This window comes from Lactuca saligna, chromosome 5 (genome assembly GCF_052625555.1).
Source record: "Lactuca saligna cultivar CGN05327 chromosome 5, ASM5262555v1, whole genome shotgun sequence".
Lineage (NCBI taxonomy): Eukaryota > Viridiplantae > Streptophyta > Magnoliopsida > Asterales > Asteraceae > Lactuca > Lactuca saligna.
Genome location: NC_136421.1, coordinates 140,747,511 through 140,770,250, shown reverse-complemented (window position 1 = coordinate 140,770,250; position 22,740 = coordinate 140,747,511).

The following is a 22,740-nucleotide window of genomic DNA, read 5'->3' as shown; positions in this document are numbered from 1 at the left end:
CTTTGAAATGTTATAAATGTTTTAAATACTTTATGGGGGGGGACACAAGTTAAATACTTATAGTTATTGCATCAATCACACGTGATTGCATTAATCACATGTGATTAATAACTTGAAAACCAATGATTTTATCATTGTTCAAACTGTTTATCAAACTGTTTCACTTCAAAATGTTTTACAAACTATTTTACTTATCAAATGCTTTTATTAAACTTTGTTTTACTTCTTATAAATTGCATGCCCATATATGTATAGATATATAAGTAATGTTTAAAGGGCTTAGGAAGGCCATCCGCCATATTTCCTTTTCGCGCACTGAGATGTGGTCTGGTGGGATTTCGGGTGACCATCCGAGGGTCGTTTCAATATTAGTTATATATCATATATACATGTATAGACATAAAAGTACTTCCATATTCATACTTATCAGTACATCAATAGCTAGTTACCATCGGGGTAATACAGAACATATACAACTATACTAGAAACAGAACATATACAACTATACTAGAAACAGAACATATACAACTATACTAGAAACAGAACATATACAACTATACTAGAAACAGTACATATACAACTATACTAGGAACAGAACATATACAACTATACTAGAAACATGACATATACAACTATACTAGAATGAGAAACATTACATATACATGAACACGTTAACAATTGTGATCCACTGTGTCGGAGCATGGCTTAAATGTCATGGCCCGAGTTGTAGCTAGAATTCTCTTGGAGGGAGAGCGTGAGTTTGCGTATAGATCTATACTGGATTGACTATCCTACACCTTGCTGCTAGCTACAGCCGGACCTGCAGGTCTGCGGGTGCCAAACGTCATTCCGTTATTATGACCATTCATTATGTCGTTGTTACCAGTCGATAGCATGGTGCAATTTATCACATGATACCTTAATATAAATCCGGTTTAAGGTAGTTAGTACAGCAGTAGTTCTTATAATACAAAACTACAGTACTACAATGATTTACCTATTACATATTTTAGTGATAACCTCACTTAAACGTTAATGTACAAACTATATTTTGTTAAATGATAGTTACACTTGGGAAATTACACACTTTTACATCAAACGAGCATACAGAACAGTTAAGCCTTGGTAGAAGGTTACTTTAATAGAAAATATAGGTTTTTCTGAGAGATTCAAACTTTTACAAACAATTACAAACCTTTACATACATTTTACAAACTTATACTTGATACATGTTCAAACATTTTTGGATGAAAAATACCGACACTAAAATACTTATGAACTCACCAGCTTAATGCTGATAAACTCTTTCAAAATAACTTGTATTCTCAGGTCATCAGTAGACAGGTACCGAGGTCAGCTTTTGAGAAGATGGAGTGCATCCAAGACTCATCTTATTATTTTGATATACATTATTTTTGGTGTCTATACTGTACAGAACTCGCTTGTATTAAAATTATATATCTAATGCAATGGATGATGTTGTTTGCTTATTTACATTTACTGTGTTGTGATACTCTACATGACGTCCTCCGCCCCATAACGTTTCCGCCGTTCTTGGTTTTGGGGTGTGCCAGATTGGTATCAGAGCATTGTTTATAGTGAATCAAGTATATCAACCCATAAAAGATATACTAAACTATAAACCCATTTGGGATTAAAACACTCTGACTAAGAGTCTATACTTTAAATACTAAGATATTTAAATTAAGTATACTAGTCTACATTCATACAAAAATCAGTGTCACAATGACAAGAACAAAAGTATTACGATTGTTAAGTATCACAGGTAAGCTCGAGGATATATGGTCAGTCCTGGGAATGGCATAGCCTGATCAACTATGTTGGTCCAAGGAGTGATTAGCATATGCCCTAGAATAGTTGTGATGTGTTAACAAGTCTAAAAACTTACCAACAATACCACAAGAAGATCAGTAGAACCTAAACTTAAAATACTATAGGTGTATTTTGTACTACTAACTACATATATACTATATCTTTATGCCTCTCTTCTCGCGTAGATTTAAATGGCTGGATTCCATCACGGCGACCCGTACTTTCCAAATGAAGGCAATGCAGGATGGCTCGAAGCATAGTCTGACGATGAACACCAAATTCCGTTGGATGATCATCAAGATGAAGGCTTCTCGGATGGATCAGACTCTAAGCCCGAAGTCAACAACCTACCTCCAGTAGGTCAAGCCCCGAACAACAACCCTCGACCAACTTTTCCAGGTCCCACTCCCTTGTGGGTAGATAACTTGAATCGCTGGAGTGACGAACAGGGTCAACCCTTACCATACGTTGGGGACCGAACCTTTTACAACATCAGCGATGGTGGCTCTGCTGACCGAGCTCTACCTGTCATTATCCGCAGAATAGCTCGTAATGTCGAGCAAGGCCGAGCAGCCATCGATCGGGTCGTGGAGATCGATGCCAACTCTGGTGTCAACACAGTCCACATTCGCCGTCTCGAAGAAGACATTTAAGGGACCCGGAGAACCAATGAAACCCTACAGCAACATCTGGTTGCCTCTCAAGTAGAAGTCATGGAACTTCGAGCTCGTCAAAGGGCTCATGAGCGACACCTTCAAGAGGTGGTCCGTCAAATGAGAGACCTCAGGGTTCTCCTGAGGAATACTCATCGCCGTTAGATGATGTCTAGTACATCATTATCTTTTGGGTTAAGGATTAGCCTTTAATATCTGTGCTCTAAGTAGCACTTATCTGTAAAATATTCCTAACTTTCAGTACTCTAATTAGGAATCTAAGAACTGTCAAGCCTTCCGTATGGTATGATGTAATACCTACTGTTAGGTCAATTTTCATTGAACTCGTTACATCAGTAATACCAGTATAATTGACAACTACCTACTATGTGGGAAGAATCTTTACACTTGGGTTTTCCTACACATCTTTCTTGTTATGATCTCAAACACTCATTCAATTGTTGGGCTATGGTTAGTTAGTCCATGTGTCATTCTCACCTTACTTACAAATTGATTCTTACCACTTTTCTCATCTTTATAAACTTATAGCTCAAAGATGCCTCCTCGCAAATCTCCCCGGAATAACCCTACACCTACACCGCCTCCTCCACCTCCGGTCATCGATACAACAGCCCTAAATGTTGCCGTAGCTGCAGCAGTGGCAACTGCCATGGCACAGTATCACTCTACTGATGCCAGCAGAGGTGGAACCCCGGTTAACTCCATTCCGGTTGAAACTCCTGTGCGCTCGAGAGAGTGCTATTACAAGGATTTCACCAATTGCAAGCCGAAGTCCTTTCATGGGACCGGCGGAGTCATTTCCCTCTCGCAATGGTTCGAGAAGACTAAATCAGTCTTCAAAATTTGTTCATGCCCTGCTGCGTGCAAAGTCAAATATGCCGCATGCACCTTTGAAGGGAAGGTACTGACGTGGTGGAACGGCCACGTTAAATCTCTAACTCTCGTCGTAGCCAACGACATAGGCTAGGAAACGATAAAAGACCTCATGATTGAGGAATACTGCCCGAGGAGCGAGATCCAGAAACTAGAGCAGGAGCTTTGGAGTCTGACCATGAAGGGCACCAACATTGTTGCTTACACTGCCCGATTTAGCGAACTGGTGGCCCTCTGCCCTAATATGGTTCCCACTAAAGGGAAAAAGATCGAAAGGTACATATAGGGGCTAGTGCCTCCGTATCAGGGGAATGTCCTATCATCAAACCCCGCTACCTTCGATAGTGCCAAGCGATTGGCACAGCGACTCATTGACCATGGAGTCAAAACCCCTGCAACCACAACAACCCTAGCCATCCCGGAACCCTCCAAACCCGCTGATGCCAAGCGGAAGTTCTGGGATGACAAGAAGAAGCAGCGAGCTGCCAAAAAGCAACAAATTGTGGCAGTGCATGCCGCGGTAACCCCTACTGCTACTACTGCTCCGATGAAGCAGTATGCTAGAAGTTTGCCGAAGTGCAACAAATGCAACTTCCACCACAACGGCCCCTGCCGTGAAATGCAGTGCTCTAACTGCAACAGGAAAGGACACACCGTCCATTTCTGTAACTTCTCGGCACAACCGATCACACAAATCCCTGGCTCCAGCGCGAGCCCAACTTGCTATGGATGTGGCGAAACAGGCCACCATAAGAGGGACTGCCCCAAAGCGAGAAATGTTGGAGGAGCTGGGAGGGTACTAACTATAGGCCACGGGGAAGCAGTTGCTGACCCGATAGTGGTGACTGGTACGTTCCTCCTCGATAACTCCTATGCATGCATTCTGTTTGATAGTGGAGCGGAGCGAAGCTTCTTGAACCATAAATTTGCTCGCATGCTTAAACAACAACCACACGCACTTAAAGAACAATTCACGGTAGAAATGGCTAATGGAAAAATAGAAAACACCAGTAGCATATACTTAGGATGTGCTCTAACTCTAGATAACCATTCATTCCCAATCAACCTCATGTCTGTCTCAATAAAAAGCTTCGACGTTATCATCGGCATGGATTGGTTGAGTCTTCATCGCGCCGACATCATGTGCTTTGAGAAAGCAGTCCGTTTAAACCTCCCGTCTAACGAAACTCTTATAGTCTACGGCGACAAACCTGGTGCGAGTCTTCGCATTATATCAAGTATTCAAGCACAGAAATATCTACGCAAAGAATACCACACATTCCTTGCTCACGTCGTCGACACGAACATCGAAACGAAAGAACTAAAGAACATTCCAGTAGTAAGCGACTTCCCCGACATTTTCCCAGAAGAACTACCTGGATTACCTCCGCAAAGACAGGTCGAGTTCAGAATCGACTTAGTCCCAGGAGCTACCCCAGTAGCCAAGTCGCCCTACCGCTTAGCACCAGCAGAGATGCAGGAATTATCTGGTCAACTTAACGAACTATTCAGCAAGGGCTTCATAAGACCAAGCTTCTCACCTTGGGGAGCACCGGTCTTGTTCGTTAAGAAGAAAGATGGATCATTCCGTATGTGTATCGACTACAGAGAACTCAACAAACTGACGGTCAAAAATCGATACCCTCTGCCTCGCATAGACAATCTATTTAACCAACTGCAAGGGGCAAACTATTTTTCCAAAATTGATCTGAGATCCGGATATCACCAGTTACGAGTGCTCGAGGAGGATGTGCCAAAGACAGCCTTACGAACTCGTTACGGACACTACGAGTTCATGGTGATGCCATTCGGATTGACCAACGTGCCCGCAGTTTTCATGGACCTGATGAACAGAGTATGCCGACCTTACTTGGATCGGTTCGTCATCGTTTTCATTGACGACATCCTGATCTACTCCCGAAGTAAGGAAGAGCATGGTGATCACCTACGACAAGTTTTAGGAACTTTACGAACGGAGAAACTCTATGCGAAGTTCTCGAAATGTGAATTTTGGATCCGAAGAGTCGAATTCTTAGGACACGTGGTAAGCGAAGAGGGAATCCACGTGGACCCATCCATAATTAAAGCCATTGAGAACTGGTCAGCACCGAAGACGCCTACATAAATTCGTCAATTTCTAGGTCTTGCTGGCTACTACCGCAGATTTATTCAGAACTTCTCCTGAATAGCGAAACCTCTTACAACCCTGACCCAGAAAGGCGTGGCCTTTGACTGGGAAGAGAAACAAGAGAGATCGTTCCAAACGCTCAAGCGAGCCTTGTGCACCGCGCCAATACTATCTCTCCCTTAAGGGATAGAAGACTTCGTAGTCTATTGCGATGCATCCAACCAAGGGCTCGGGTGTGTTCTGATGTAGCGAGGTAAGGTCATCGCCTACGCCTCCAGACAGTTGAAGACACACGAAGTTAACTACACGACCCACGATCTTGAACTGAAGGCAGTGGTGTTTGCTCTGAAGATATGGAGACATTACTTGTATGGAACGAAAAGCACTATCTTTACCGACCACAAGAGATTACAACACATATTCGATCAGAAGGAGCTCAACATGAGACAACGACGGTGGGTCGAGCTACTCAGTGATTACGAATGCGATATTCGTTATCATCCGGGTAAAGCCAACGTAGTAGCAGACGCCCTAAGTCGGAAGGAATATTCTGGTCGCAGGGTCAAGTCATTGTCGATAACCATCCATTCACACTTGTCTAAACAAATTCAGGCAGCCCAACTTGAAGCCATGAAACCTGAAAATGTGACGAGTGAATCCCTCAGAAGAATGGACAAGAATTTAGAAGCCAAGGGTGATGGAGTCTTATACTTCATGGACCGGATCTGGACACCAAAACACGGTGGGTTCCGAGACTTGGTCATGACCGAGGCGCACAACACTCGGTATTCCGTCCACCCAGGTTCAGATAAGATGTATCTGGATCTTAAAAAGCTATACTGGTGGCCTAATATGAAAGCAGAGATTGCTACCTTCGTAAGTAAATGCCTTACTTGCGCAAAGGTTAAGGTCGAGTACCAGAAGCCCTCCCGTTTACTGCAGCAACCAGAGATTCCAGAATGGAAGTGGGAGCGGATCACTATCGATTTCATAACCAAGTTGCCCAAGACAATGGGTGGACTTGATACCATATGGGTCATCATCGATAGATTGACCAAGTCCGCACACTTCCTGCCAATCAAAGAAACCGACAAGATGGAGAAACTTACGAGAACATACATTAGGGAAATCGTACAGCTACATGGTGTGCCTATATCCATTATCTCCGATAGAGATAGTAGGTTCACCTCAAGATTCTGGCAATCACTGCAACATTCCCTAGGAACAAGGTTGCACATGAGCACAGCCTACCATCCACAGACCGACGGACAGAGTGAGAGGACGATCCAGACTTTAGAAGATATGTTGCGTGCTTGTGTAATTGACTTTGGAAAAGTGTGGGATACCCATTTACCCCTCGTCGAATTTTCCTACAACAACAGTTATCACACGAGCATAAAGACAGCACCATTTGAAGCCTTCTACGGCCGAAAGTGCAGATCCCCTCTGTGCTGGGCTGAGGTGGGGGATACCCAATTAGCTTGGGGCAAGCTTCCAAAAGTACTCTCACCAGTCCGGAAATCATTCGGGAAACGACAGAGAAGATCGTTCAGATTCGTGAACGATTGAAAGCCTCTAGAGACCGACAGAAGAGCTACGCTGATAAACGAAGAAAACCTTTGGAATTTCAGGTGGGAGACCGAGTCCTTCTCAAAGTCTCACCCTAGAAGGGCTTGATACGCTTCGGTAAGCGTGGGAAGCTTAATCCTAGGTACATAGGGCCTTTCGAGATTGTCGCAAGAGTCGGCCCCGTAGCTTACAAACTCAGTCTACCTGACACACTTCGTAACGTACATTCTACATTCCACGTATCTAACTTGAAAAAGTGTCTGTCCGACGAGACTCTCGTAATCCCACTCGACGAGATCGAGATCAACGAGAGCCTCAACTTCGTGGAAGAACCAGTGGAGATCATGGACCGTGAGGTCAAGCAGACGAAACAAAGCCGTATCCCTATCGTAAAGGTTCGCTAGAACGCCAAGCGAGGACCGGGATTCACTTGGGAACGCGAGGATCAGATGAAACTGAAATACCCTCGTCTTTTCGCTTAGTTATTTGTAACTTCTTATTTGCTTAAATTCTAATTTCGGGACGAAATTCCTTCTAACGGCGGGATGATGTGACAACCCGAAATTTCCATTCTGTACGAACAATATCTATTCAATAGAAGCCAGTCCAGTTTCAGTGATTTTTAGACTTTTCCGAACAAGTTTGTGTACATTAGGGTTTACGTTTCAGGAGATATCAGGAGAGTGGATGCTCCTGGATTTGTGAAACTTGAACATTCCAAGTTTCATAATGTTATAATCCAACTTCCGGAATAAAAATATTTTCTGTCAAAATATTTCAGGACTATAAATAGATTTCTGAATTTAATTAATTCATTATTCACAATTCCAACTAGAGAAAAGCCATTTTCTCTCTGACGGATCTTCGGGTTTTCATCCCGGATTGTGAGTCTACTTTCCTAAATGTGTTTTAATGCTTGTTTTATGCTTTATAACATTGTTTACATGTCTAAAATACAAGATCCGGGAGCTTACAACCCAAGAACGTTCTTGGGGTGTAAACTCCAAAACGAAGCCTAAAAGCTTCCTAGTCCCGATTCCTTGTTAGACAACTAGTTAAGGACTTAATGTATAAACATTAGAGGCTAGAAATTAATCAAGAACCACTAGTTATAGGAGTTTACGGCCAAGGATATCTCTTGGGCCGTAAACCCCTTTTTAAGGGCTATAAGTGCCCTAAATCACCGCTAACGTTTAAAGACCTTTACCCTCTAATGCTTGTAGCTAATTTGGACACCAAAACACTTCAAAATCATAGAATTTTAGGAGTTTACGGCCAAGGATATGCTCTTGGGCCGTAAACCCCTTTTTCAAGGGCAAAGTGTACCCTAAACACCCCTAAGGCCTTAAGACATTTAACCTTGGATACTTGTAACTTGAATGGGGAGAAAATGACATCAAAATCATCCCTTAAAGGGAGTTTACAGCCAAGGAACATCTCTTGGGCCGTAAACTCCAAGTAAAGGCATAAATGTGTGCCTAAAGTCCCCTTTAGCCTTAAGCAAAAACATGGAAGTTATCCTACATGTGCAAGTGCCTTAAATGAATTAAAACCAACACCCCATAGGAGTTTATGGCCGTAAACTCTAGGGGATATGGTCCTTTGGCCGTAAACTCCCCAAAGGAGCATTCCAAGGCCTTAAACTACTTCAAGGATTATTCCAACAAGGCTAGGCTTATTCTAGGATCAATATAGCACCTTACAACACCCAAAACCACCAAGTGTGGAGTTCACGGCCGTAAACTCAAGGAGTTTATGACCGTAAACTCCAAAGGTGGGGTTTGTTCGGTGGTGAACTCATATACAAGGCCATTGGTGCATTAAACCCCTTTTGCCTTGTGCCGTATCAACTTAGATGCAACCATTAGGACCTATAACACTTATATAAAGTGTTTACATGTTCCTAAGTGTCTCAACTTATTTTGTTAAGTTATTATTTGGCTAATTAGTTATATATATGCTCATTATATGATAACTAGGCTCGTCCGTGTGAACAAGTCTCTGTTTGCCACCTAGCACGGTACCTGATACATCAATTCAATCTACTCACCACAAGTGAGTTCATACCCCTTAAATCAACCTTTGAAATGTTTTAAATGTTTTAAATACTTTATGGGGGGGATACAAGTTAAATACTTATAGTTATTGCATCAATCACACGTGATTGCATTAATCACATGTGATTAATAACTAGAAAACCAATGATTTTATCATTGTTCAAACTGTTTATCAAACTGTTTCACTTCAAAATGTTTTACAAACTCTTTTACTTATCAAATGCCTTTATTAAACTTTGTTTTACTTCTTATAAATTGCATGCCCATATATGTATAGATATATAAGTAATGTTTAAAGGGCTTAGGAAGGCCATCCACCCTATTTCCTTTTCGCGCACTGAGATGCGGTCTGGTGGGATTTCGGGTGACCATCCGAGGGTCGTTTCAATATTAGTTATATATCATATATACATGTATAGACATAAAAGTACTTCCATATTCATACTTATCAGTACATCAATAGCTAGTTACCATCGGGGTAATACAGAACATATACAACTATACTAGAAACAGAACATATACAACTATACTAGAAACAGAACATATACAACTATACTAGAAACAGAACATATACAACTATACTAGAAACAGTACATATACAACTATACTAGGAACAGAACATATACAACTATACTAGAAACAGGACATATACAACTATACTAGAACGAGAAACATTACATATACACGAACACGTTAGCAATTGTGATCCACTGTGTCGGAGCATGCCTTAAATGTCATGGACCGAGTTGTAGACAGAATTCTCTTGGAGGGAGAGCGTGAGTTTGCGTATAGATCTATACTGGATTGACTATCCTACACCTTGCTGCTAGCTACAGCCGGACCTGCAGGTCTGCGGGTGCCAAACGTCATTCCGTTATTATGACCATTCATTATGTCATTGTTACCAGTCGATAGCATGGTGCAATTTATCACATGATACCTTAATATAAATCCGGTTTAAGGTAGTTAGTACAACAGTAGTTCTTATAATACAAAACTACAGTACTACAATGATTTACCCATTACATATTTTAGTGATAACCTCACTTAAACGTTAATGTACAAACTATATTTTGTTAAATGATAGTTACACTTGGGAAATTACACACTTTTACATCAAATGAGCATACAGAACAGTTAAGCCTTGGTAGAAGGTTACTTTAATAGAAAATATAGGTTTTTCTGAGAGATTCAAACTTTTACAAACAATTACAAACCTTTACATACATTTTACAAACTTATACTTGATACATGTTCAAACATTTTTGGATGAAAAATACCGACACTAAAATACTTATGAACTCACCAGCTTAATGCTGATAAACTCTTTCAAAATAACTTGTATTCTCAGGTCATCAGTAGACAGGTACCGAGGCCAGCTTTTGAGAAGATGGAGCGCATCCAAGACTCATCTTATTATTTTGATATACATTATTTTTGGTGTCTATACTGTACAGAACTTGCTTGTATTAAAATTATATATTTAATGCAATGGATGATGTTGTTTGCTTATTTACAATTACTGTGTTGTGATACTCTACATGACGTCCTCCGCCCCAGAACGTTTCCGCCGTTCTTGGTTTTGGGGTGTGACATTAAGACCGCACAGGTTCAGTCCATATGAATTTGGATTTATCACTAACCTTGTCTTGCGATTATGGTTTTGAAAAATTCACATGGATAGGAACTCATACACCATAAAATCTAAGTGTCGTACGGTTTCTCTCCGATTCATGAAAATGATGGTAAGGAAACGCTTTCACTAAGTAGTTTTAAGTAGATAACAATTGTGATATTTTCATTCTCAAAGTCGTTAGTGGAGCCTGTGTAGTTAACCGACACACTAACATGGACTTTTGAGGAATGGAAAAGGTCTAAACATTTGAGACTATGATTACGACATCCCTTTCATAGTTCTGAAACTGTTTAGACACACATGTGTGCTATCTAAGGAAAGGTGTATGATATTGATAAAGTTTTATCAAAGCATCAAAAGTCTGAACTTTGGCAAGAATGTCAATAAAGTATTGATTTCTAGAAGTCCAGTTGATTTCTAGGTACATGTCAAAGCTAGTGGGAGCACAAGTGTTATGCTGATAATTCTCATGTTAGTGGGAGCATGATAATTATGATAAGTGTTGCAAGTTAGTAATATTAATTATAGAAAACAAAAGTTTAAATTGGGAAAAGTTGTTTTGCTATAATTAAGGGATAGGAAATTATACTTCATTTCAATTCTAAAAGATTACATTGAGATTTTCATCATCTTTAGTCAAGGACATATATATATATATATATATATATATATATATATATATATATATGTATATATATATATATATATATATATATATATATATATATATATATATATATATATATATATATATGAATTTTATGTTGGAATGGTTCAACATAAGGACATTCTATATATATTGCGTTCGCAAATTCGATTATGATTACGACATCCCTCTTCATAGTGGCAAATAAAAAATATTGTAGCAAATGACTAATCTAGAATCATGTCTTTATGTGAGACATCATGAATCGTGTCTCATATGCTTCGAATATAGGATCGAGTGCATGTGCTATAATATTTATCCTTTCTAAATTTTCCAAATGCTTGGGGGGATTAAGAGAGGAAAAGGTCTAGAATTGGATATGACTAAAATGATTAAGAAATTGTCAAGGACAATCTAAGGTTTACCAAAGATTGGTTGCTCAGGGACAGTTAGAAGTATAGTGTTAATTTTGGAAGGACCATATCGACATATTCTGAAAGGAGGCAACTCTTGTTCAGAAGTGATAGTCAAAATCGGAATATGGAGATGTCTCCATAGGTGGAAGTTATTCAATCTGTGTAAGATTAGAAAACCTTAATGCAAGAAGGATGTTCAAGCAATGTACTTTGAATATGAGACTTCGTTTCCATGGAGTTGATCTCCATTGGAATACTCTGTAATGACTGCTAACAAGTCTTCATGACTTTGTTCATAATCATTACAAGAGGATTAGTGCATATAAGTTTAAATCTAATGGATTTCGGTAAATGGTAGGAATCTGGAATTCTTACATTTACGGTAAGGATTTGGGATTGTGAAATAAGAATCATGGGAATTATGTTCAATCGATCTATTCCATAATGTAAAGATCATAGACAAACATAATGTGCATACTTGGTATATGGCATGACTATTGTTTGGATAAACATGGTGTGCATGCTTAGAGCAAGGCATGACTATTGTTTCGATTCAAGTATAAAATTGATTAGTTGAAACATTATACAATGAATAAAGTGTAATCAACATGTTGATAAAGAAAAGGTGTTCTATTTATATTCATAAGTTCTGAGACCATATTGGACTCGATTATTCTTGTGCTTCACTTTTCATGTTTTGACTTCCAGAATAATTAGTCCATTCTTCCTGAATGACTAAGTTATTTAAACCATCCACAGTCGAAAATACGTTGGAAGTAGGTATTAAGGCAATACTGTCATGAAGTTGGCTTGTAGATGTCTAAGGTGTTGGATATAGAATGAGTTGCTACAACATTCATGAGTGCACATAAGTGTTGAGTATTGGATTAAACCCACGCTCATTTGAATCACTTCATAGATTTTATCAATAGTGATCATGAGATGATAATATCTTATATTCTTCAAACCTAGAGATATGAGTTGTTGACTATAAGTTGGTTATACATTTATTGGACGAAAACACATTGGTAACTCGATGTTATAAAACGTGCCTTTGTGTATGATTCAACAAGTAGTAGAATAAGTATATGAGTCAATGTTATCCATTCCTTTTACCCTTGGAGGGATAAAAGCGATATTTGTGGGCCCCTCGATCATTTAGTGATGACACCACTAAGTGCTTGACCAAGCCTGGACTGATTTGATTTGTTGAATTAGTTGGTCGTCATAAATTGGAAATCGGGAAACTACAAATGGACTGAGAGAATGATTATAATCCACGTCTCATTCCATATGATATCTAGAATGGAGCAATATATGATCCCTTATCTAATGGACACATCATTTGACTAAGTTAGAGTTCGGCAGCGGATTTAAGAGCTACAATTGCTAGTTGGGGTCTTGGAGTCATACTTGAATAATAGTTTTAGACTTATCCAAGTGGGGGACTGTTGGATTAGATGTCTAATCCCATAACTATTATTGGTATGTACTCGACCCGAGAGTAGCATGGTCCATTTGGGTTGCACTTCATCGGAACAATTTATATGGATAGTATTTTGAGAATAGTATGTTTATGATTTATATTAATATATTATAAGCTCTAATATATTAATATGGAATCATATTATTTCATTAGTATTTATCAAGAATTAATTTGGTGATCAAAAGGAACTAATTAAATATAGACTCTTATATTTATATAGTGTGGGCTAATGCTTATTTGCAATGGCTAGGCTTGCATGGAAAGTCCATGGATAGTTCATGGAGCTTTAACCCATGGATCTTATGGAAACGAAAGGTCATGGGTATTAGGGTTTACATGAATATAACCCTAATCCACCACACTATATAAAGGGGTCCTTGGCACATGAAATGGCAGTAGTATGTGAGAAAACAAGAGTGGGTCATTTCTAGTGTTATTACTATTCTCTCAAGTTTCCAAGGTGTTTTTGGTGACTTGTGATTCCACTTGAGGCTTCCACACTATTGGGGCTAAGCTCTTAAAGTTCAAGAGTTGAAGCTTCATCAAAAGGTATGTTATCTAACTAGGCTTTTGTAGTATAGTTGTCTTATATTATGTTAGTTAGGATAAAACCTTGTTATATTGAATATTTTCATGTATAATAGAGAAAACATAGATCCAAGGTTTATAGGGTCGCATGTACACCATAGGAGTGTCAGAATGCTCAAATCCCATCATCTACACTGGTTGGGAAGGAGAACAAAGCATTCCTTATAAGGGGTGTGGATACCTACCCTTACACAATGTGTTTTAAAGTCGTGAGAGCAGCACATCCCATAAGAACTCTGTAGATAAGCATGCTCGAGCGAGAGTAGTATCGGGATGGGTGACCCCCTGGGAAGTCCTCGTGCTGAGTGGCCCAAAGTGGACAATATTGTGATACGTACCATAGGGTGATGTTACAAATGGTATTAGAGCTAGGGCACGAGTCGATGTGTTCAACAGGGACGTCGAACCCTACAATAGGGGATGACGATGGTTTGCACGTGATTCCATATCGGCTAGGAAGGAGAACAAAACATTCCTTATGTAAAATCCATAAAATTCAAGCCAATTTAAAACTTTTTAAATCATTTAAAACCATTCAGTTACTACAATTTGTTTTCAAAATAGTTGAACATCATAGTTCCCAGAAACCATAATCATCAATCGAGGAAGTGTATGGTTACGAAAGCATAGTGAGTTACCCCCAAAATACCCATACACATAACAATACACATATAATGACAAACAACATACTATGGGTCCAATCATCCATCGGGATGGAATACCCCAGGTCCTCAACCATCCGGTTGGAATGCCGACATACTACATGTCCAATCAGCCATCGGGATGGAATACCCCAGGACCACAACCAACAGGTTGGAATTCCTACATACTATGAGTCCAATCATCCTCAGGATGGAATACTCACAGCCCACAACCAACAGGTTGGAATGCCCATGTCTATTGTCCTTCTCAGAAAGCAGATAAGCCTCAACCGCCAAACAAACATGTGCACATATAACAGATAACAATCTATAGGTAGACAAACCGATCTATCAGATCAAAACAGCATAACAAAATCCTATCTACCAGGATATTGATCTAACGGATCGTAGCAACATATAACATCTTATCTACCAGGATACCGATCTAACAGATCATAACAACATACAACATGCCATCTACCAGGATACAGATCAAACGGATTATAACAACATATATCATCGTATCTAACAGGATACCGATCTAACATATCATAACAGCATATAACATCCTATCTACCAGGATGTCGATCTAATAGATCATAACAACATATATCATCCTATCTACCAGGACACCGATCCAACAGATCATAACAACATATATCATCCTATCTACCAGGATAACAATCTAATAGATCATAATAGTATAACATATTAGCATAACAATCCGAAAATGGTCGGCCTTGATGCCTTAGACGCTTGAGTATAGTGAGGAAAACTCAGCTCGCAACTGTCGAGTTGAAATATAAGCTCAAACTCTCAGATCGCCACCACAAAAGCCTCCACCTATATTTACCATAGAACCATATTCATAAATTTCCAACTTCCCAAAACACCCCAGAAGTCAAAGAGTCAACCCTTGGTCAAAGTCAACAATCAAGGTCAACAATCCATGTTGACCCGACTCGTTGAGTGCAGTCACTGACTCGTCGAGTTTCCCTACAACTCGTCGAGTCCAAGCATGTCTAAATGTCGGGAAACCCCAAGTAGACTCGCCGAGTCACCCTACTGACTTGTTGAGTCAATGCAGAAGTCCTTGCACAACAATCTTCATCAGACTCGCCGAGTTGGCCATGAAATTCTCCGAGTCCCTTGAATCCATTATTCATTCAAATGCTTTTTAAGTCATGTTAAGGTCCCATATTGCATATAAAACTTCCCAAGGCATGTTTATCACGTAAAGTTGCGAACTTTACGTGCATGCAAGGCTCATAATGTCAAAACCAAGCTTTCAATGGAGTTTTACACTTAAGGAGAGGTTGATATTTGCTAAATCTGAAAGCTTTGTGTACTTAGAGATCAAAAAGAGTTCAGATTTGAAGTTACAACTTCAGATCTTAGTTCATACCCAAGAATAGCTTCTTAATATTCTAGAAAACCCACAAATCTTTAACCCAATGAGATCTGGAATGAAATGAGGTCAAGGAAACGAATTGATACCTTCCAAAAGATGCTAACTGAGGTAGATTTCATATCCCCGCACGTTCCTTTCTTCTAGCCATTTGCTCTCCAAGCTCTAATCACTAATATCCACCTTCCAAATCTTGAAACACACAAGAATGAAGCACACACATGTATTAGGGTTTGCTGGACACTCAAGAGGATGTAAGGGGGCAAAAAGAGTCTTATGATCCATTAAATAGGGTGCAAAACCCTGAAAATTAGGGTTTCATTCTCCAGCTCCTACTCGGTGAGTAGGTCACTTTAACATGTTAACTAATCCGCTTCATTTAAAACCATTCAGTTATTACAATTTGTTTTCAAAATAGTTGAACACCATAGTTCCCAGAAACCATAATCATCAATCGAGGAAGTGTACGGTTACGAAAGCATAGTGAGTTACCCCCAAAATACCCATACACATAACAATACACATATAATGACAAACAACATACTATGGGTCCAATCATCCATCGGGATGGAATACCCTAGGTCCTCAACCATCCGGTTGGAATGCCGACATACTACATGTCCAATCAGCCATCGGGATGGAATACCCCAGGCCCAACCAACAGGTTGGAATTCCCACATACTATGAGTCCAATCATCCTCAGGATGGAATACTCACAGCCCACAACCAACAGGTTGGAATGCCCAGGTCTATTGTCCTTCTCAGAAAGCAGATAAGACTCAACCGCCAAACAAACATGTGCACACATAACAGATAACAATCTATAGATAGACAAACCGATCTATCAGATCAAAACAGCATAACAAAATCCTATCTACCAGGATATTGATCTAACGGATCGTAGCAACATATAACATCTTATCTACTAAGATACTGATCTAACAGATAATAACAACATATAACATGCCATCTACCAGGATACAGATCAAACGGATTATAACAACATATATCATCGTATCTACCAGGATACCGATCTAACATATCATAACAGCATATAACATCCTATCTACCAGGATGTCGATCTAATAGATCATAACAACATATATCATCCTATCTACCAGGAGACCGATCCAACAGATCATAACAACATATATCATCCTATCTACCAGGATAACAATCTAACAGATCATAATAGTATAACATATTAGCATAACAATCCAAAAAGGGTCGGCCTTGATGCCTTAGACGCTTGAGTATAGTGAGGAAAACTCACCTCGCAACTGTCGAGTCGAAATATAAGCTCAAACTCTCAGATCGCCACCACAAAAGCCTCCACCTATATTTACCATAGAACCATACTCATAAATTTCCAACTTCCCAAAACACCCCAGAAGTCAAAGAGTCAACCCTTGGTTAAAGTCAACAATCAAGGTCAACAATCCATGTTGACCCGACTCGTTGAGTGCAGTCACTGACTCGTCGAGTTTCCCTACAACTCGTTGAGTCCAAGCATGTCTAAATGTCGGTAAACCCCAAGTAGACTCGCCGAGTCACCCTACTGACTTGTTGAGTCAATGCAGAAGTCCTTGCACAACAATCTTCATCAGACTCGCCGAGTTGGCCATGAAATTCTCCGAGTCCCTTGAATCCATTATTCATTCAAATGCTTTTTAAGTCATGTTAAGGTCCCATAGTGCAGATAAAACTTCCCAAGGCATGTTTATCACGTAAAGTTGCGAACTTTACGTGCATGCAAGGCTCATAATGTCAAAACCAAGCTTTCAATGGAGTTTTACACTTAAGGAGAGGTTGATATTTGCTAAATCTGAAAGCTTTGTGTACTTAGAGATCAAAAAGAGTTCAGATTTGAAGTTACAACTTCAGATCTTAGTTCATACCCAAGAATAGCTTCTTAATATTCTAGAAAACCCACAAATCTTTAACCCAATGAGATCTGGAATGAAATGAGGTCAAGGAAACAAATTGATACCTTCCAAAAGATGCTAACTGAGGTAGATTTCATATCCCCGAACGTTCCTTGCTTCTAGCCATTTGCTCTCCAAGCTCTAATCACTAATATCCACCTTCCAAATCTTGAAACACACAAGAATGAAGCACACACGTGTATTAGGGTTTGTTGGACACTCAAGAGGATGTAAGGGGGCAAAAGGAGTCTTATGATCCATTAAATAGGGTGCAAAACGCTGAAAATTAGGGTTTCATTCTCCAGCTCCTACTCGTTGAGTCCTATCTTGGACTCGGTGAGTAGGTCACTTTAACATGTTAATTAATCTGCTTCTACTCGACGAGTCAAGGAATCCAACTTGTTGTGTATACCTTGCAATTTATGAAAGTTAAAGCCATAAAATTATCACCTGAGAGTCGAGGTGTTACAATTCCCCCCACTTGAACTAGACTTCGCCCTCGAAGTCTGTTGCGGTGAACAACCTTGGATAGTGTTCCCGGATTTCCATCTACGACTCCCATGTCCACTCAGACCCTCTTCTTTTCTCCAAATGTACCTTTACCAAAGGTATCTCTTTGTTCTGCAGAACCTTCACCTTCCTCTCCAAAATGGTCACGGGCCTCTCTACATAATTTAGGCAGTCATCGACCTGAATGTCATCCAATGATACTACTGCCTCCTCGACCTTAATGACATCCAACATATTTCGAAAGAGTCTAAACCCCATGAAAATCTCTTCGATCCAGATAAGTTGAATCCATAAACCCATGCGGCACACAACCTTACTCCACCTAAAACTGCAATCTGGAAACCTGAATTCAGTCTGACTCCCTTCCGGACAACTCATACTATCCAACACTAGAACTCTTCCCATTACTACTAACGAGCTACTAAACTCTGTCATCCTAAGGTTCCAACCCGCAAATAGAGCCATGGATCAAATTCTGCTGAACCCCTGTGCCTACGACTTACCGTCAGCCCACATTGGGTATCTTGGCCTACTGCATAGAGCAGGACTGCCTCAGCCCGGTCGAGCACAACATGCCACCTAATATACCATCCTGATAAGACATCCACAAACTACTGAAGATAATCTATGATGTCGGTACTTGTTGTCCACCACATCCATGGAATACAGTCCCATAAGCGATTACCACCAACATACCTACTACTACCGGCCAACCAAAAAAAATCTGGATGATCCAAAGTATCGGAAACCCAACTTTCCCTGTTCCTGATGCGAACCCTTTGTGTTGACAGGATAACGCGTCATTCAGCTCCCAAAATATCATACAAAATCAATCCACTAATAAACATGAACACTCATGCCTAGCCCAATCAGCCTCAGACTATAATACCAAGCATGCCTACGATGGATCCAGTCATCACTAGGACGGAATACCCTCGTATCCTACACATGTTTGTCCCAATCAAGCCTTGGGTTGGAATACCAAACATATCAGGTCCAATCAGTCATACGGTCTTTTCATCCTCAGGATGGGATACCCTAGATTGGAATACCTCTATGAACATAACCAGGTCTACTCATAACTTGAAATCCAAGGATTTATCCTTGCGTCTCATCCACAATCCCCTGATTCGTCACAACTAAGTGGAACTCCCCCGATTCTCAACAATACAACCATTCTGAACGCTCCTACAAGAGACATAACCACACAATCTCTATGCCCACAACATATGACCGGAATACCCTTACATGGTCCTCATCATAGGTCTGGATTGCCTTTGAGCCCACAACATGAGTCTAGTATGCCCTCTCCGGCCCTCAGCTCATGACTGCAATGCTCCTGATAACCTATCGACACTATTGTCGTCACTTTAGTTTTCTAGCACTCCATCCTAGAGGTACTCACCTCCTCTATTGCCTAATAAGTCTTAATTAATGTCCTTCACAACCCCAAGAAGTGTCATAGTGCTAAAACCTCACCCTACACTATCCACTTGTAGAACAAGTTGCTACCCCATAACATATATATACTCATAATCGGATCATATAACTAACAAAACCTATACAAAGTCTTCAGCATACTCAATCACCACGTTCAATACTTGGGGATAGACCTATTGATTGCTATAAAATAGCAGCATACTCAATACTCACACACAGATCTACAAACACATACAGAGTCTTCAGCATGACTAGACCATCTCATCAGGCCTTCAATCTGTCTTGACCATTCTCAGAACCTTCAGCATGTCTGGATCATTCTCCGATCCTTTGGCCTGACTAGTACGCCCCACCGGCCTTCAGTCTGTCCGAACCGCTTTAAACTGTTGAGAATCTCCGTAGACCACCCCTCCTGGTGATCATTCCCATGCAGACTGTTTTCACCCACTTGGGGTTCCGAACTCCTGATCCATTCCATGCACTCTAACCCCAGCCTAACCGTAGGCCTCATGTCTATCTTCCACCCTCTCGGAAATCCGTGGTCTGTTCCCTGACCCGTGTATCTACCACATATGCTAAATAACCCTTACACCCATGCTAAAAGTGTTGGATAAGGTGTCTAAGTCTGTAACTATATTTGGTATGTAGTTAACCCGACCCGACATGGTCCATTTGGGTTGCACTTCATCAAAATTATTTATATTGATAATCTTTTGAGAATAGTGCATTTATGATTTATTAATATATTATTTGTTGTAATATATTAATAATAAATCATATTATTTAATTAGTATTGATCAAGAACTAATTTGGAATTAATTTAGTGATCAAATGGAACTAACTAAATATGAACTCTTATATATATATATATATATATATATATATATATATATATATATATATATGTGTGTGTGTGTGTGTGTGTGTGTGTGGAATGGGCCAAGTTCATTTAGGATGGGCTAAGCTTGCATGGATAGTCCATGGAGTTTGTAACCCATGGATCCTATGGAAATGAAATGTCACAGATATTAGGGTTTACATGAATATAACCCTAATCCTCCATTCTATATAAAGATGTCTTTTGCACTTGAAATGGAACTAGTGTGTGATAACATAGAGTGGACCAATTTCTACTTATTGCGTACTATTCTATCAAGTTTCCAAGTTTGTTTGGTGATTTGTGATTCCACTTGAGGCATCCACATTATTTGTGCTACGCTCTCACACCTCCAAGCAATCAACCACAAAGAAAAGGTATGTTATCCCATCAAGTTTTTATATTACAAGTACCCCATAACATGCTAGTTAGGTTGGGAACCTTGGAAACTCAAAATTTCATGTATAATAGAGAAAACATAGATCCATGGTTTCTAGTGTTGCATGTACACCATAGGAGTGTTAGAATGCTTAAAACCCATCGGTGGTATCTGAGCGTAGGCTTGTTTTTCATTATACTTGATAAAAAATGCTTGAAAAGGTCAAAAAATCTGTTCACTGATCAGTGGACTCGCCGAGTCCAAGTGTAAATCCAACCTATTCATCGAGTAGGTTCTTGCACTAGCTGAGTAGATGGTCCTGTGTGCAGATTTTCGAGTTTTACTGTTGTAAATGGACTAGAATCATTACCCTAAACTGTTTTGGACTTGAAAAACCTTTTTTCGATGCGGTAATGATTATTCTAATCCATTTACAATGTTTAGTATCAAATTTTCAAGTTTTTATATATGTTTATATGATTCTTGAAATTGTTGATATGAATGTTCATGCTTATGAGTTTAGTAGATCATAGGAATTATTTATAAATTGTTTGTTAGTGTAATTCTTGATCTAAATGCAAATTAATGGACTCCATAACTTGTCCTCAAGTTATGGAATCCCAAAAGTCTTTTCTTTAAGAACCATTAAAACTCATAAGTTATTAAATATGAAAAGTCTTGAATAGTTTCAAAACTTGCCCTCAAGTCTAGGAATTTGAAAAGCCTCACACACTTTAATTCCAAAACCTAGAGTTTTAAAAGTTACAATTCAACGCTTATACTTGATAATATTAATGGTTAATATGTATATATATGTATAAGAACAAAGTCAGTCTTACCGTTAGTAGGCCTCATTTATGAAGCCGGTCTATAAGGGGGGTATAAGGTTGTTGCCTATAAAATGGTAGCTTAATGGGTGTCCACTCTCACCCACCGCTTCCTTAACTGGTGGAGGGTCGTTAGTCGAATGGGTAGGACAAGGACTATAATTCTCACTAAAAGTATAATGATAAATATAAAGTAACTAAAAATTTTATAAATTCTCAATCTTAGTTACTTTAGGAAAATGTGAATTTAGTGCTAACCCATGAAATTACATTTTGTACCTTACCAAGTCGTTGGTGGAGCATGTGTGGGTAACCGACACACTAACATGGACTAGTAAGAGTGGAAATGGGTGACGTAATGTTTATCATAGATCGGTGGAGTGTGTGTGGGTAACCGACACATCGATTAAGAGATAAGGATTAAGGGTACCAAGTTAATTTTCATGGTTATTCACACCTTGTTTGTGATCATCGGCATCCTAGTCACAAATTTGAGAGGTCACAATCGATATTTAAACATGCCATTGAAAATTTCAATGAATCTCAAAAGATCTAGGAGTTTCAATCTAATTAAAACCTAATACTTTATTTCATTTTTCATGGTGGAAGTTAGTGAATCGTCATTCGCCTACCTTCAAATATTGTATATCTTGGATTACGGCATCCCTCTTCCAAGTTGTAAAGTATTGTGCTGGGTCCTAGCCTTAATATTACATTTGGGTGTCTTGTTAAGGATTCCATATCTAATCTAAACTTGTTTTTCTTCTTTTCAGGTGTCTTCCAACAATGTTGCTTCTGGCTCAAACCCTACTGGCTCCTTCTCTATC